Here is a 17,802-nt window from a genome sequence, read left to right as displayed (position 1 = left end):
GCTTATTTTGGTTCTGAGTAAGGTACAGACAGGGACTCAGTGGGCCCAGACCACTTCTAGAACAATTTCAAGGTTTTTATAAAGAACATGAACGTACAAAGATACACTATTAAACCAGGATATTTGGAAAAAAATATTTGTTTAATCAGTTTATTGTACAGAAAACCTTAATGGGGTAATTTGTTTTAAAATTGATGCTTTAAGAGTTCTGATTTGCCCCTTCCCATCCTTCTATCTGGTTTCTAATCCTCTAACAACCTTAATTAAATGCTGAGTAGTTTAAATTGTCATTAAACAGCTTTTATGGGATTCTTTTTATTTCTGATTACATCATGAATACAGATTATCAAATGCTCTATTCATTTTAAAATTGTGATTAAGAGTATAATCCCAAAAAGATGTTTATAATTAATGCAGAGGAGTTAAAATTGTTAAGGGAGTTAGGGGATTAGAAATGAGATTTAAGGGGCAACCAATGGGGTAAAATCAAAGCTCTCATAGTTTTAAAATCAAGTGGATTAAGAGATTGATCAGAATAGAAGAGGAGGCAGGTCAAAAGTTGAGCTAATGTTTCAAATAGAAAATTCACTTACCTTGGCCATCCACTGGTCCCTCAAGAAAATCAGTGTGGAAATGGGGGTAGACATAGTGTTATTAATCAAAGGAAGGAAAAATAGTATGTTGCATGTCTACCTAAGTGATGGACATCGCTAGTAGAAGGCATGGCACATGAAGGAATATGGAAAAACATCTCAAAATGCAGCAGAACCATGGCCAACCATATTGAATCCACTGTTGAGTGCGCACAGCAGAACCTATACAGAGACATTTAACCCACTGCACTCTGTGGATTTTCACAGTGAGTTACTCCTTAGTAGTTGTAGATTGCTATGCTGGCCATATATATGCCTGGTGTACACCAATGTATGGATGTCTTTCTACATTCCACTGTGTTGGTTGGATGTGTATTACAGGTTACGGTGTCTTTAGGGTGGCAGAAAATTTGCTAGGCTATTTCTCTTACTGTTCCTGCATTTTTCTTTGGGGGTTCATTCAGTGCAAGTCTTCTGGTGGCTGATTCTTTGCTTTGGCAATTCCCCTGTCTTGGTAACATGCATATTACATATTGCCTTTTACTGTTTCTAGCAGAATGGTACTGAAAACAAGAATATAACTCTTAAGCATTTGTAAGGTGTACAAATAGTTTCCTGTTACTTTTTCTAATAGGTTATTATAATAAGCTATTAGAAACTTCTTTGCTTTGTGGTATGCACCAATGAAGCATATGGGGTTTTGATTGGTTTAATTTATATTGCCACGTTTAACCTCTTAATTTGTATACTGTAAAAGTACAAGCAAAGACATTCATCCTAGGGAAAATATCTCCAATTTTCTTACCATCTTCACTGTTTCTTATTCTCCCTTTTTTAACTAAGCTGATCATATGGGAATTCCTTTGACAGTATAAACCAAATAGCAGAATTTATTTTTAAGCAAAATGACAGTCACTTGCTCACTTAAATAGCTGGAGAGTCCTCAGATATACAGCAGAGTCCAGTAGGAGCCAAATTTAGTTCTCAAGTTGCATAAGCATTAAGTTTGGAGTAAGTACCATGCCTTCTGTTTAGTTACTGTGGATTTGAAATGGTCCAGTAATAAAACTGGTACCATGTACCCGGTGTGGAACATGTATCAGAGTCAGAATTCTCCTTTCCAGTTCTCACTACAATCATTTCACAGAGTATTCACAGACCCATTGCTGGAGATTCTGCACAGGGAATGAACACAGAATATGAAATAGATTTACACTTGCAGATATGGTAGGAAAATTTTGCCCTAAATTTTTAACCTCACAATATATCCATAGTTAACTGCATATATTTAAAATGAAAAAATGGTAGAAGTAGGTCATATCACAGAAGATTCAATAACATGTGAAATTAATGTGAAACAATAAACTACGGTGATTGTTGCACCAGAGTTTATTGCTCCCAAGTGCTGTTTACACATGTGCCCGGGACCACAGCATGTTGAGCTAGGTTGGACCAGCTCCAGCTGGCAGGGGGCTCAGGAGGTCAACCTGCCAGCCTGGGGCTGCTCCAACTCAGCTCAATGTGCTGTTGAGGGGCTGGCTGCAGCATGAGGGTGCTTCAGTGTGAGGTTAGCTGGCAGGCAGCCCCTGCACTAAAGCACCCTTGTGCCCCAGTCAGCCTCATCAGTGTCTACACATGCGTTACTGTGCAGTAAAGAACTTTCTGTATTTACAAGTATTAACCTATGACAAAGTGAATTAGTTTACTATGGCTTAATAGGGCTGCACATGTAGATCTGGAGACTTTACTGTGGAGCTAATTAGCAGCTCTACAGTAAATGTCTTGAGTAGACATGCACGGTTACATTCTGTGTTCTATAATGTGTTGCATATATAGTTTTTAGCGACTTACCAGATCCTTAGTCCCAATTCCGTGCTGTTGCATCAGTAGTTGAGAGATCGCCTAAATCAGGGGAATCCCTGGAATCATTATGGTTTGCTGTCGTTATAACATCCTTTAGGCTGCTGTAATTTGGGCCCAAAGACAGATGGGCACTTGAAAGACTGAGACTGCAAAGAAAGAAGACAACAAGGGACAAAAGGCCTAGATCCTTTGGTGAACTCAGCATGTCCACAACAGGTAGAGGGCATAAGGGGTGCCAGGTACCCATACGTAATAGGTAGACACATATAGCCGAAGGAACAGAGAATAAAATATAAGAATGTTAGAAGAAAGGATGTTACATGTTGCTGTACACATTTGGTTTGCAAACTAAAGCAACTGACATGCCTGATAATATAGGTTAGGTGCAGATATTTGGGAAGGTTAGATCACATTAAAAATGGCCATCTTATCTAACTTAGTTCACCCAGCTGCAGACCTTACACTTAGAGTGACCTAAGTAGGGATCTAAATCTGAACTGTACACAAGTTCGGCAAGTTTAGTTCAGTTTAAAAATGGCTGACCTGATTTAAGTTAACTGTACCTCTGAGGTAGGCTAACTTAGATTGAGACCAGTGAAACCAATCTAACTGAATTTTTGTACAGTTCCCAGTGTAACCCTGGGGCAGGAATAGCCCATCAGCTGGCTCCGACCCCAGGGCTGCACTTTTCCTACCTGCCCCCTATCTCGGCTATTTTTAGTTCCCCTGTCCCCTCACCCCACTCCCAGATGGACAACCCTCCTGCTGGCCCCCCAAAAGCTTGCCACCCCCCATCTCACAAGCCACTCCCAATGCCTGTTTTAATACCATTAATAGTGCCAGGAGCTGAGGAAGTAAGTTAGGGTGGAGGGGAGGGGCAAGGAGGATGGGGGTTCATAGGGTGGGGTGGGGACTTGCTCATTTGGAGTGGGTGCAGACACTGATAGGGTGCAGACACAGATAGTTACCCGCCCTGGGAAATGGCGACCCTTGGGATTCAAACCGAAGAATATAAAAATGCATTTTCATTGGATCAAAGAGCTTGAAATAGTGTAATAACTCTACATATTACATATTGATCTTACACATTAGATAATTAGTACATTGGAGTTTCATTTACTTAGATCTCTTTTCTCTAAATTTACTAGCTTTAATTATTGTTATAAAGATGAAACAAATAACCTGGAAGCAATTCTTATACAGTATCAATAGAAATCCAAATAGCTTAAATATAAGTGATGCAAAAATATACAGCACACATGGAATTCACACCAAGTATATGCAAAGCAGAGTGTTAACTATATTAACCTTGCTCAGTCAGAAATTTTCAAGAAACACCACCATATTTTTTTGAAGCGTTCATATCTGTCATTTAACTGATGTGATCTTTGCTAAGTTTGCCAAATCACTGAGGCCTGAATACCATTCAGCGATGTTAATTTTGTTTCCCTATTTTCAGCTTTTAAACAATTATTCTCCTGGCAATCATTCTAGGCTTGAGTATAAATAATATTTCAAGCCCTTTGTTGATATCCAGAAAATGCTGTATATCTACATTAAGAGATTCTGGGATCTAATGGGAGAACCATGCATATCATTAAGCTGAAATGCCTATTTATTTCCTCCCAGATGGGAAAGAGTACAGGGTAGTGCCATGGCATATGCATTAATTTTATTCCTTCCGCAAATTTTAGCACATATTATTTTTGCAGATTTTGAGCCTGTGCATCTTACCAAACATCCATTAAAGTGTGATTTCTGCAGAAAGTCTCAATCTTAACACACAGGGTATCAGATATTTTTTGGATAGCTGGGCAATCCTAGGACAGCTGGGGAAAGGGAAAAGATCTTGTTTGGGAGAATAGAGGAGTAGAGTGTAGAGAAAAAGGGGTAGTTTGAGTCCAATGAGGAGAGGGAGATGAGAAGGATGAGAGAGGGTTTTCTTGGCTCCTGCTATTCTGAATATCCTACAGATTGAAAAGACTTGTCTTGAAGTTTCTAACAGAAAATAAAAGACACAAGTTAAATTGCAGGAAAAAAAAGCAGCCTATCAGAATGTAATACCTGGGTATATTTGCATGTCTGTCTGTCAGCATAGTTACTCTATTAATCTTTATGAATATTCCTCTATTTGAAAATTAGTCTCTTGTAGATTTCCTGTAGCCTTCCTGCAAAATCTATACCTTATCTTTCAGTATGTATTACATTCTGTTTCTGTTCTCAGACTCCTTTTTGATCTGGTGATATTTTTTCCTCCTCCGGACCTGAAACAGAGGAAGGATGGACCGTATTACCAAGATAATGTTTACTCAGGAGCAAGTTATATTAAAGCATTTCCTCCAATATTACATGGAAATTCACAAGGTCAAATTTAAAGTCAGCCTTTTTAAAAATGTGCTTACTGATGTGCAAGTGAACTGAGTTTGGCTTAGCTAACACTGAGCAGACAAAAGAAAGTGTTAAACAGGGCGCAGTCTCCACATTCCCATACCCTTCTGTTAGCTACTTTTCTTTCTATGCTCCTCTTCTCTGGCTGGTAGTCCCTTAGGGCCTGGAGTAAAAATTTAAATCATAGTCCCTCAGGATTTCTTATGCAGTGGGCCGAATTCATGGGTAACGTGTTGGTGTAAGTCACACATGCCAGTCTAAAGGCCAATCAGTACTACAAGCTCTCAAGAGCAGCTTGAATGAGCACAAGTTTTTAAATAAGGTTGCAGAGGTAAGCCTTGAGGGACTGATTTTAGGTAACCCTTATTCAGGCATAGAATTAAATTTTTTTTCCTCTTGCTTTGTCAAACATATGTTAAGTTTATAATTCTAGCTACAGAAAGTAGAGCAGGTCTGTTCACTTGAGCAAGTGAGTGGGGAAAATGGTGATGGGTGGGAGAAGTTTTGACTGGCTCTCTCACTGCTCACCATCCAGAACAGTTGCTGGAGAAGGAGGGAAATCCTGAAAAACGGTAGGATAATAAGGAGGGGGGATTTTTCTTTTTTCAGCTATTCCTTTTGCGATGGTTCAGGGATAGGTCCAAATTAAATGGTTTCAAGCATGGAGGAAGCATAAGATTGACTAGCTTACTTCTTAGTGGGGTGGGAAGAATGGGAAATGACAGTTACATTCCCTATTGACTCTCCTCTGAATCTCTTCCACAGCACCAGCTAAATTCTATAAACCTGACATTTTTGAAAGAACAGACCCAACGGATGAACACAAAAATGCATGCCCGAGTGCACACCTACATGCTAATGTAAGTTGACCTCTTAAACACCAGCCTTATTGGCCATACTGCTCTAATTTCTGTTTTGGTCAACACACAGAAACTCTGTAGGAATAATTTCTGCTATGTATGAATTTCTTTATAGCCTTTCCCCAGCATTTAAGGGGCATCATGCAGCACAGGACTGCATCACAATCCCATCGTCTTTTGAAGTTTTTCTCAAGAATCCAGTGCCACAGAGAAATGGGTAATGTTTACTGACCTTCTTCCGCTATTACCCCATTTTCTAAAGATGGATCAAAATTGATTATTTTCATTTTGACATGTAATGATCCAGACTATGCCCTTGGCTTAGATCTCAGGGCATGCATTGACAATAGCAGAAGAAGTTGCAGAGACAGCAGCTTTTTGGATATCATATGTGGCAGTCTCAGACTGTACAGAGTTTTTTAAGGAAAAGCGGCCAGTTTAGCAAGATGTATGCCATAGTCCCTGGAGGACTAATACAAAGTGTTCCTTATGCATTTATTGGACATTGTATTCAAATGCAATTTTCAGATCTGCCCAGAGACACCTGAACACTATGCAGAACTTCGGATATTACTATTTTATAGTCATTTACCTATCTGCCATTTGGAGTTCTGGGGTGGAAGAAGGATATGTATGAATAATTTTAAGCAATCAGTTTACAAGCCTAAATTTGAATACTTAGTAAATCCAGCCTTTGGATCAGAAGTGGGAAGGATTTCAACAATAATTTTTTAATGTTTATAGAACTTTAAATACTGTAGAGTCAGATTCTTCACTGATTTTCACTTTGTACCACACCATTGACACAAAAATGGCATAACGTAAATCAGTGCTGCATGTAATTTGTAGACAATGTCAATAAGAAGACATTGTATTATTTACTGTTAACATGTTGACTGAAAAAGCAGTAGCTCTGACTTACTGTTTCTAATTACTATTATATTCTATTGCTGAAATAACAAGAACACCATCACCGGATCAAGCAATTGCCTCCTGGCTAGTATCTCAGCAAACACTTATGACTATTCACTCAAATGAGCAACCCAACAAGTTGTTAGCCTAAATGAAAACTATAAAAGAGGCAAAAAACGTTGGCCTGGGAACTGAACTAATAAGGGAAAGAACATGCATGAAGCTGCTGGCACCATTTTAAACCTCAGGAAGAATAAAGGAAAGCAGAACTACTGAAAATAACTTGTGAAGCTGAGTAAACAAAAAATCTACATTCATCTTTTCTTTCTTGCAAAGCTGATGGCTGCAAGTCTCTTAACAGTTATGTCTTTAGTATGACTTTACATGTTAAGCTGCAGACAGGGTTTACAGTGCAAAGACGAAGTCAGTGAAGAATAACAATTTAACCATCCAACACCAGTTTTAACCAGTCCAATGTTTTTGCTGTTTGTCTTAGCTACAGGAAGAGTTAGAAGCTCATGGTTTCTGTGACAACATAGGGTTAGGTGACCTGGATATGTCCTTCCAAACCATTCCTGAGGAATAAATAGGCTGTTTGTAAACAGGATGGCTAAGCATTCTTGCACAAGATCCCAAGTTCACAAAGCACGAGGCAACAGGGTGAGAAGTCAGAGGTGAAAGGTGATAAGCCATATTGGGCCTGTTCATCTGCAGAGCCTCTGGCTGCTGTTCAGACTGAAGTCTTGGAAACAATCCACTGACAGGCCTCCTGCCAGGGGATTTGTTACTTGGAGAGCTTGGCTTAGACAGGATTTTATTACAAAAATTGTCCTGATTCTTTTGCTGTTTTATGAAAATCTCTCCCCTGCTCAACTCAACCCCCGCCCCTCCATCCCTCTAAATTGTATATATCTGGGTGAAACGCACACACAAATTTGTTTCCCATGGATAATGCACTGAGGGGATATTTGCTTTTTAGAGTCAGAGGCTTAAAATTATGAATTTATTATGCAAAGTAATAATTGCAAATTACATTGGCAAACTGTATTCCAAAAATAGAATATTAATATAACTAAAAGGATTAAAAGAATATGGGCTGTTAACTTGGGGCTACTGCAGATATTTTAGCAGGTTATGTATCTCTGTTCTACCTAAACCACCAGAGGAAGTATCTTTCATTTTAAACGTCTAGTTAGATATCGTAATTAATGTACCCACCTACCATTATATGGCTTATTTGCACTGAGTGGTATCTTACATATATTATAAAATAAAGTGCAGGAAGAACTTAAGCCTTGTAATAAGTCTGAGTGTCCCTCATTTGATTTGTTTGTTGGCCTAGATATATTGCTCTGATTACAAGTCTATTTTTCGCCCTGTTGCATTACTCAGTAGTTTGTTCCAGCTACAGCCCCAGCTTTTGCCCCTCATGGCAAGACTATCAGCCCTGGAAGCCTTATTTGCTTTGCTGGTTCTCTATTTTACACCAGGGATACTCAAAGGATTCATTTACAATCAAGAACTTCTTTATAAAAAAACAGAGATTTTTTTTATTAAGTATGCTGACATTGAATAGTTTTCATCACTGGCATATGTGTCCCATTAGGAAGCACTTTGTAGTAGATTCATTTCTCCTGGATAGTTGAGATTGTGGCTAATTATGAGAAAAATAAAGATAGGTGCTTATAAACCCTGCAAGTAATAGTCAGAATAGTAATGCTGTAATTCATAGACATAAGACCATTAGAAAGCTTGTAAAACTGGAATTGTTCAGCGACATTTTTAAAAATACTTCAGAAAGCACGGTAGTCTGAGCGCAAGAATAAGATTAAAAAACTTGTAACTTCCATGTCTGGTTCTGTTACAGAATCTACCTGTAGAATTGTGTAATTTCTTAGGGCCTCATCTTTTCTATGGGAAATTTCTCAGATGTTTCCAACTTTGCTAATGCTGAATCAGCGCCACTAGTGTTAGCAATTTTGATGGCGTTAGTGTAGCTCGTTTGCCAACTACCAGAAGCATTTTTAATACTAGACATCTAAATGTCCCCTTGAAGGAGATTTACTCTAATAAGGAGAGAGCCTTAGAATCTATACCTAAATAAAAAGGGAACAGAAATTCTTCCTTCTCTCTCAAATAAGAGTGGATATATAGTTATTTCATAATGGTAACTGACTTTGAAGATACAACTGCTGTGAGTATTACACATTTATGCTACAAACAATGTAGTACTTTGTTGTCACTACCTACTTTTTCTTCTCACATACCTTGTTTCAAGTTCTTTCTATGAAAGGCGTTCAATTTCCATTGGGAAAACGTCACAGAAAAAAAACAAGTCAGGCAGCCTTGGTTCAGATATGTACCATGGGAAAATTAAGCCAATAAAAAAGTATTTTAATCGTGGAACAACAAACTTTTATTTCGATATTCAAGCAGTGATGTCCAGAGACCATTCGATTCACTGACTACTCCATGGAACCCAAGAGAAACATTCATTTAAACGGAAGCAATCTGCAGCCTCCTCTGTTGCTCATCTCCACAGATCTGCAATACTAATAACAGGCACTAAGGTAAACACACTGTGTATCACAACATGATTTCTTTAATGAAATGTCCAGCTGCTTTTTTTAGTTAATGTTAATCTTGCTTTATTCTTATTTTTCCTGACATAGTTGGAAACACTACTAGTCTTTTCCCTACTCCCTTCTCCCTAAAACAAAATCAATACTTGAAAGAGAAATTAGCAAGACTACACCAGTCTAAATACACGATAGGTCTCTATAGAGCTAGACCAAGAAGAGGTACATTCTGGGAGAGGGTTTACATTATCACCTGTAGCAACAGGGATTAGCTGCTGCTTCAGCTGTGTTATTATCATACTTGATATACCAGTGTTTTGATTTAGTATGAAATATTCTAAACTCCTGTCATTTGTAAAAGAGACTGTGTAATTTGATTAAGATCTTGCTAATGTGAATTTTGCTGCTGAGTGAGCAGAGTCTACCTTTACTTGTTTTGTGTACACATTATGAGATGTACAGAACCACGGAGACTGCTGTGGTGAGATCTTATATGAGTGAGATATTACGTGTACCAAATAACCTTGCCAACCTAGGTGAAATAGTGAAGTGCTGATAAGAGAGGGCCTACAGTAAACAGAAAAATGTTTGGCACCTCAGTTTAAAAAGAAAAAAAACATACTGACAAAACACAAAGTTAGATAAAAATTTCCAATAAAAAGGGAAAGTCTGGCTTTTATTTATCTGCCAGGGCCTAAGATTAGGATTTAGAACCTGTTTTTCCACTGCCTTGTAATCTAGGCAGTTATTTCTACTTGTACAAGGTAAGTGTGCTCTGGTGCAGGGGTAAGGCATAATCTTAATTCTAACATGTGCAAAGACTAAGAATTACATTTAATAAATGTCTTAAGCAGCTAGAAGTTAGGCATTGCTCCATCCAACTTGTATTTCCCTGTCCTAGAGTAGAATTCAGAACCTTGTGTGAATGGCGGCTCTACTACACAATGCATGCACCTCGTTAGATGCCTCAGGATGGATGCCAAATAGTTGGCTCACTCAACAGGAAACTGCTTGAAGCCAGCATGCAGCTCCCTAGAGCTAGACCCACTGAAAACAGGGGTGAGTCTTAAATCTTAGACTTTATGATATTGTTTTGGAACTGGCTCCACTGACAGCTCGGAACGTTCTCCTGGGGCAGACACCTGTAACTGAACACGACTCATTTTGTTCTTTTAAAATAAGGACATCAGGAATGTTGGAGTCCTTTTTTTATAAGTTAGGTCAATGGAACAGAGTGCTCAGGCAGGAAATGAGAGACCTGGGTGACACAGATTCACTGGTAGGGAAGAAAAGTGCCACCTGTATGGGACAGCTGATAGTCTGGTGATTAAGGCACTTTCCTGGGAGGTGTGAGATCTAGGGTTGACTCTTCAGGCAGATGGGAACTGAATCTAGGTCTCCCACTTCCTGGGAGGATACTCTAGCTATTAGGCTGTTCCATAATAAAGGGGTTGGGGGGGGAGGGGAGCACCCACTTGTAGAAACAGACAAGATTATAAATTATATCCAGAAAGTAAGACCTATTTACTCACACAAAAACAAGAGAGTTAATGAAATGAAATGGGAAAGAGACTGATAAAAGGAAAGTCTTATTTTTTTACACATTCCATAGTTAACCTGTTGAGTTTATTGCCATTAGATATAACTTAAGCCAAGAGATTAATAGGATTCAAATAGGATTAGACATGCATATGGGTAATGAAATATCCCCAATCACATTACACAGGATGCTGGTTCTTGAAGACTTTTAAAGATTAGACTGCATCTTAACGGAGAGTTTCATGGCCTAGTGTCCCTCCTATCTGAAATCATGTGTAGCATCTCCCTTCCTATCCATGACTTATAATACAACCCTGTGACAAGCTAGAAAAGAGGTAACAATATAGTTTATACTTCTCTATTACTATTATTCAACGCGAGCAATTGCTGAATTGCTTACATAGAATACTCATAGTTACAAAACTGTATACAGATTTCACCTGATTTATACAGGAATGTATTGGCTCTAAACAGGGAAAAGGAGCATCAGTAGACCAGAATTTTGGAATTACTTATGTAAGATGTAAATACACAAGTTGGTGTGTGACTTCTACCCCTATATGTGCACTCATCTGGAGTAAGAGTCTCCATACTGACATACACATTTCTTTTGCATCAACAATTAAGTGCTAGGCTAGAGGACAGCAAGTGGGTATCTAACAACCTGTCTGGGGGAGCATGTAAGGTAGATTGATGACATCTTTCCTTTCCCTCCATTTATTATGGGTACTAAACTATGCACACAAAAGTAGAGGGCATTTTGGAAAATAATGGTTAGCATGGAAAGTTTTGACCAACAGTGTTCCTAATAATATGTAGCCAAAGACGACATGTATATGGTATGTATTTTAATTTAAATTTATCAAACATTTGGGAACCTTTGGACAAAATGTAGAATAGCCAATATGGTCTGGAGCATGCCATACTCAAAAATAAATGGTTTCTTATTCCACTTCTTTCAGAAAATAGTATAATGCGCAGAACTAAAACCCTCCCACCCTGTGTGAAATGCCACCTTCTGATACACAGTCAGAAAGACTGGCACATCTGCCCCTCATACACCCTCGGTAACTACCTTATCCTAACAAAGTAAATTCTTTTTGTTTTCATTGTCAGTCCACCTTTTCTCTCCATGTTTTAAACTTGAGAACAAAATCAAGATCCCAGAGCAAGAAGAGTGTAGGAAGATGTTATGGGGCAGAGTTCTTGCAAGGGAAACAGAGAATCTGAACTCAGGAATCAACAAATACATTGGAAGAAACTGATTTTCAGTTATTTAATGGTCAGGTTTTTGATCTCCAGAAAGTAAGTCAAGGAGCAGCTCACACAAATGTAGTAGTTAGTTCCTGGCATGAGGAGTATCAGAGATAAAATAGATTTTACATTTGAACTTAAATAGCCTCTTCTCCTGTGATGATCTCTTACTGACTCCTCCCTCCAGAAAAGTTTCTACTGCTTCCTAAGAACTGAAGTCTCTATACTTCCCCTGAATATGACCACATTTTACTGCCAATTGCTCCTGTATTTGGTGTTAGTCTTCCACTTATATCCACAGCAATATTTTTCTAGAGCAAGGGGAACTTCTTCATGTTACCTAGTTTCCCTTCTAGATGGATCCTGTGCCTTCATTGTCCTGAGAAGTAAAATTGTTTAAAACCCTCTCATGGGCCTGGGGAGGGGAACCCTAAACTTGACAGTTTCCTGTACTGAAAATCCAATCACTAGCATATTACTTTGTACCCTTTGCTTTCCGTTTTCTCTTCCAGGCCCCTGAAATGTGCACCCAAAATGGATCTTCCTATCTCTTCTGTCTTCACTGAGTAGTTTCACTTGGTAAATCAAAAGTCCTCTTTCTTGGAATATAGCAGTGTAACTTTCCTTCCCTTTCATTCAAGCACCACAGGCTATTCCTTGATTCATCCTCTTGTCCACCGGGTGTCTTTCTATCTCAAAGCACCCAGTTTTCACTTTATGCCATCTTGACCCTTCTCAGATCAACACTATGCTGTTCTCTATGCCTCTGCATATTGTGGACACAGCAGGTCTTCCTTGGACTTTGGAGATGGCATGACTTGCCTTCAGCTCTTCCTTGAGAATCGAATACTCTTTGTGCTTTGCTAGCAACCTAAAGGTCTCCCCACTGTTATTATGAAAGTGCCATAGTCCGTGTAAGAAGACCAAGCAGAGTAACATGACTGTGATGTGTAACTTCTATTATAACTATGAGGGTGTAACTAAAAAAAAAATGGATTATGCTCTTTAGTTTAAAGGTTGCTCAATGAGTTACAAATCCCCAGCAAAAATCATGTAACTATTACGTGAGTGCACTTCCTATGATGTCCTGGGTTTCCTTAACTCCCACGGCAGCAAAGGGAATTCAGGGATGTTTAATACCTTGGGTAACCAGGATTGCAATGAGTTTGTCTCAGTTAGAAGTCTTTTTACTAGTAGGAATATATCAACTAGGTTTAGTGATGAGTAATGTCAAATAATTCCAGACTCATTTTCTTTACTCTTGGTTTATAATTTGTCAATGCTACCTTATTACTGTTTTACAAAAGTAATAACTGATGTTGCAACAGGGATTCATTTTGGCAAATTAAACCTGCAGTGGGATTTCTAATGCAGGCTTTTGTCCTGTGGGATTATGCATCACTATTTTGTGGAATTATTTCTGACATTTCATTCATCATACATTCAGAATAACTAAACAAACTGATGCTGTTCTCCCCTTCCGCAAAGAGCAACTTTTATGGAACCTTCTCAGAAAAAAAATAAATAAAAGAAGAAATTACTGCCGTAAAATTATACTCAAAAAAGTGAAAAGGAAGCAAATCTTTTATGGGAGAAGGTGAAGATATTATCATACATCATTAGCATGTTGTGAATCCTTTAAATAAATATAAGAGGTCAGTTTTTCAGCAGGCGAAAATTGGCATAACTAAATTGTTTTAGCTCCATTAACTTCAACTGAGTTACACAGACTTACACCAGATGAAGAGCTAGGCTATGACATGTAGGTCGTGGACCTGCTCTCATTTAAGTAAATCGCAAAATAGCCACTAAATTCAATGGCAGCTAGATCAGACCTCTAATGAACACTTTTTCTCTTTGTTTAAACAAATTCAATTTTTTAACTCACAAAAAAGAAACATAATAGGCTATCAGCAGAGCCTCTGTAAGTATACCCTGTACTTACCAGCTCTTTCTTAAAATGTAGAACACATGTTTGGGTGGGTGATTTGTTTATTCCAGCCATCTCACTCCAGGAATAATATGATCTAACCTAGATTAGCTGTGATATTTAAACACCATAGCATCAACGAATGAAAACTCTGGACTAGCTCGTTATTAGTGTATTATACCCTTTTAATCTATATTAAAAAAACATACATCTAATAGACCTCAAATTGGTTTCCCACTCTGAAGAGACCTCCAAGGATATATTGCAATTACAGAAGGTTTTTTTCCCCCCTTTAATAACTAATATAATGTGCTTTGAAGTAATGTGGTCTCACACTGAAATCTACAATCAAACACCTAAACTAACAGAAAAGGTAAAACCATCACAAGGGAGAATTTAGAGACGGAAGTATATAATCAGATAAATGAGAAGAAAGTTTTGAAAAGGATTGCAGAGGAGTAACAGGAGATATTACTTGTGTGTTTCTTACTTCATTGTTGTTTTCTTTCAGTAAAAGTTCTATCAGCTGGGGAGAGTTGCTCTCTTCTTTGAAGCTAGCTCTTGTTTCTCTGAAATCAGATTCCTTATTCCCAGGGCTCCACTCTGTAATGCCAGCACAAACATACATCAGCAGCTGCACAGCACTTTAAAGAGTTAGCAAGAAGCTATCAAGCAATTACTTATTCCATTTTAGATCCATGTCCATTACTTTTACTTACTTAACAAGTCTGAAGTTTGGGGAATAAAAATCAGAGACAGCAAATAAACATTTTAGAAAAGTATGGACACGTGGGCTAAAAAAAAAACACACCAAAATTTAATTAGATAGATAATATCCACAGGTGAGAAATGTGGGATGAGGGTAAGACTTCATACATTTTGAATACAGCTGTGTAAAATCTTTTGGATTAGATCTTCCCCAAGATGAATATACTGCATTTTTGTTGATTGCCAGCCTTCTTTCTATAGCCTAATCAGACAAGCAGGTGCAAGTCCAGCTATTTTTGCATGTTGACATCACACATAAGGGCTACATTAATCGGTGGTGTAGTTCTTTTACAGTTAATAGAGCTACACTGAGGGTAATTTTGGCCCATAGGATTAGATGAATAAAGCAACTAAATTTGAAAGTCTTGGATTGCTCCCAAAATTACTAGTTTTTTTCTACTGCACCAGAATTGTGCTGATTTCTAATATATTTTAGGTATGAAAAATCACACACACACACACACACACACACGTGCGTGCGTGCACATATTAGATTTTAAATAAACATGCAGACACTTAAACTTTGCTCTAAGTATATGTATATTAAAAACCATTAACAAAAGTCATATTGAATAAGCCACCAGGGGAATACTGAAGTCTTTGCATATCAAGATTAATAAATAGTGCCCACATTGTGTCCCACACAACCTACACTGAAATAATAAATAAATAACTTGTAGCTAGACTGTGCAGTTTGCCCTCGAGTTGTCTATCAATCTTTACAACAATGACTCTCTTGGATCGTAAATTTACATGTAAATGTAAAATTAAGATATTGCAAGACGACACAGATACATAGATGTAATTTAAAGTGGCTGGTTATTTAAAGTGTTTTAGGACTCAGCTTTCTGGCATGTTTTTGTTTTCTACACTTTAAGTCTGCCAAATGGAATTAAGATTTTCCTAGACAAATGATCCCTTCCCCTCCCCAGCTGGGCCAGAATTTCTCACATATACATTTAGATATGTTTGACTGGCACTTAACACAGAAGTTGAAAACCTTCCCACATGGCAATGATGATAAACCACAGACCAGCTAACATTCCTAATGTTAAATTTTGGCTTGAAGAATTCCAAAAACAGAAAAAAAATGCTCAAAACAATAGTATTCTAGTGATATGTCTTAATTCCAAGTGGTCACTGCTAACAAGAATCTAATATTGTTGTGAGAAAGATCACTTCAATTCTTCAATTGATTTATAACTTGGCACCTCATCTATCCTCCTTTATTAGCCTGTGTATAAGGCTATGCATAGCAGATTAAATGTTTCCACTGCTAGAATATCAGAAAATCATGCTATCGAATGAGAAACCCAGGCTCTGGTGACCTAAGGTTTTCACCTGCAGTTCTTAAATAAGTGGACTGGGCAGAGTCTACAAGGAAAATTTGGAGTAATTTTTCTGCCATTATCCTAAGTCAATGCAGGATATTCTTGTTGAGAGAGAGAGAGAGGCCAGAGATTGACTTTACAGCTTATTGGTTAAGGCAGTGGTTTTCAACCTGTGGTCCACAGACCCCTAGGGGTCCTCAGACTATGCCTACGGGGTCCACAAAAGATGACTATGATCAATCAAACGTATGTGAAAGCCCACACTTACAATTCAGTGGTTTGCACCTCCATTTGAAATTTCCAAAGGGGTCCACACCACAATTCTAGATTTATTATGGGTCCATAAATGAAAAAGATAAAAAACCACTAGTTTAGGGTATTTGCTTAGATATATCTGGTTCAGTGCTCCCCCTCTATAGTTCCACTTCTGCCGTGGTCAGAAACAGGTTATGTTGTTTAAGGGACCATGAGCCAATGCCCACTAAGAAACACTATAAGCCAAGATACTGAGCTAGATGGTTCGTTGGTCTGACCTGGCATGGCACTTAATCTAATCTGTTTGTGAGAAAGGACTGATCTAACCTAAGTTTCTCACCCAAGGGTTCACAGATGAAATTACCATGCAAAACTATCTGCCTATCTCAATGCTAAGGATTCACTTGGCATCAATTTTTTTACCTATTTTGCTTTGTTTACTTCCTCATGTTATTCAAATTGGACAACTCTACTAGACTGGACAGTTTCTTTTTTTATTCCAGATGTGAGATCAATTTTGTTGCACCTAGGTTTTTAATGTTCCATGTAACATTAACATGTAAACTGACATAAGTTCTGAAAAATGTCTATTAATATACTCTGTTATAACTCCTAGTTTGCCCTATTCATTGTGACATTTGGGCTGAAATAATACCTGAGTGTCCTTCAGAAATAATTTTGTGTGTTTTCATATGGCAACAGCACACAGGCCTGAGTTTTGTTCTCTGTCCCCCTTGTATGCAGCTGCAATGTTGTGAATACATATTCATTCATGCATCCATGCTTTGTAAGTGACATTTGCCATTTCTCTTTGTAGAGTCCGAGGTTACTACCATGATGTTTGCCATTATGGCTACATAAGTAGATGTTTCGAGAGTATCCTGGAGAGCTCACACGCAGGGGCACACATTTCCCATGGGACAAATAGCAGCGGCACATATTTGTGCCGCTACTATTTGTCCCTGGGCATGCCCCTGCCTGTGTGCTTCAGCATGTGGAAAAGTGATTTTACCCTCTCTGCAACTAACATAACCAACACCGAGGCAAAGATCATGAAACATCAACTGTGCTGGGTTGAGATGGCCGATGCTCATCTCTGGAAGAAAGTCCTTGTCCCTCAACTTAGCCATGGTAAGAGGACCCAGGGAGGACAGAGGAAGTGCTACAAGGACACACTGAAAGCATACCTTAAGATGGGTGCATTGATCCTACAAATTGGGAAGTGCTGGCTGGTAACGGGTTTCAGTGGCACTGCACCGTACACCAAGCTACAGCCCACTTTGAAGAGAACTGTCTTGCTCGAGAAGCTGAGAAATGACAGAGGAGGAAGGAAAGTGCATAACATCCTGGCCAACAGTTGTGTTCCCCCCCGCCCGCCAAGGCTCCACTAGACCATATCTGTGGAAAACTTTGCAGAGCATGGATTGAACTCCTCAGCCACCTTAAAACTCACCAGTAACTGCCCCCGTTCCCCCAACCCAGCAGACATCATCCTTGTATCAAGGGATAACTGATATACAAAGAGAAAAT

General features: G+C 38.5%; 2 long non-coding RNA genes across 2 annotated transcripts in view; one reads left to right on the top strand and one right to left on the bottom strand.

Moving 5' to 3' along the window:
* The window catches only part of LOC149868245 (uncharacterized), a 94,178-nt gene that overhangs the window by 26,855 nt on the left and 49,521 nt on the right, over positions 1–17,802 (top strand). Inside the window, exons 2-4 of the long non-coding RNA XR_016441209.1 lie at positions 5,610–5,704; positions 9,050–9,186; positions 10,102–10,254. This is a non-coding gene — a long non-coding RNA (uncharacterized LOC149868245). The remainder of the gene's footprint in view (positions 1–5,609; positions 5,705–9,049; positions 9,187–10,101; positions 10,255–17,802) is intronic.
* Positions 305–4,718, bottom strand: LOC149868246 (uncharacterized). The gene is made up of 3 exons (XR_016441210.1): positions 4,640–4,718; positions 2,445–2,602; positions 305–1,768 (listed from the first exon to the last, which is right to left on the bottom strand). It is a non-coding gene; the product is annotated as an uncharacterized LOC149868246 (long non-coding RNA).

The sequence above is a fragment of the Crocodylus siamensis genome, chromosome 3, assembly GCF_052110815.1.
Source record: "Crocodylus siamensis isolate JL-2025a chromosome 3, ASM5211081v1, whole genome shotgun sequence".
Lineage (NCBI taxonomy): Eukaryota > Metazoa > Chordata > Crocodylia > Crocodylidae > Crocodylus > Crocodylus siamensis.
The sequence above is the reverse complement of the archived record's forward strand: the minus strand, read 5'-3'. Positions and strand labels throughout refer to the sequence as shown.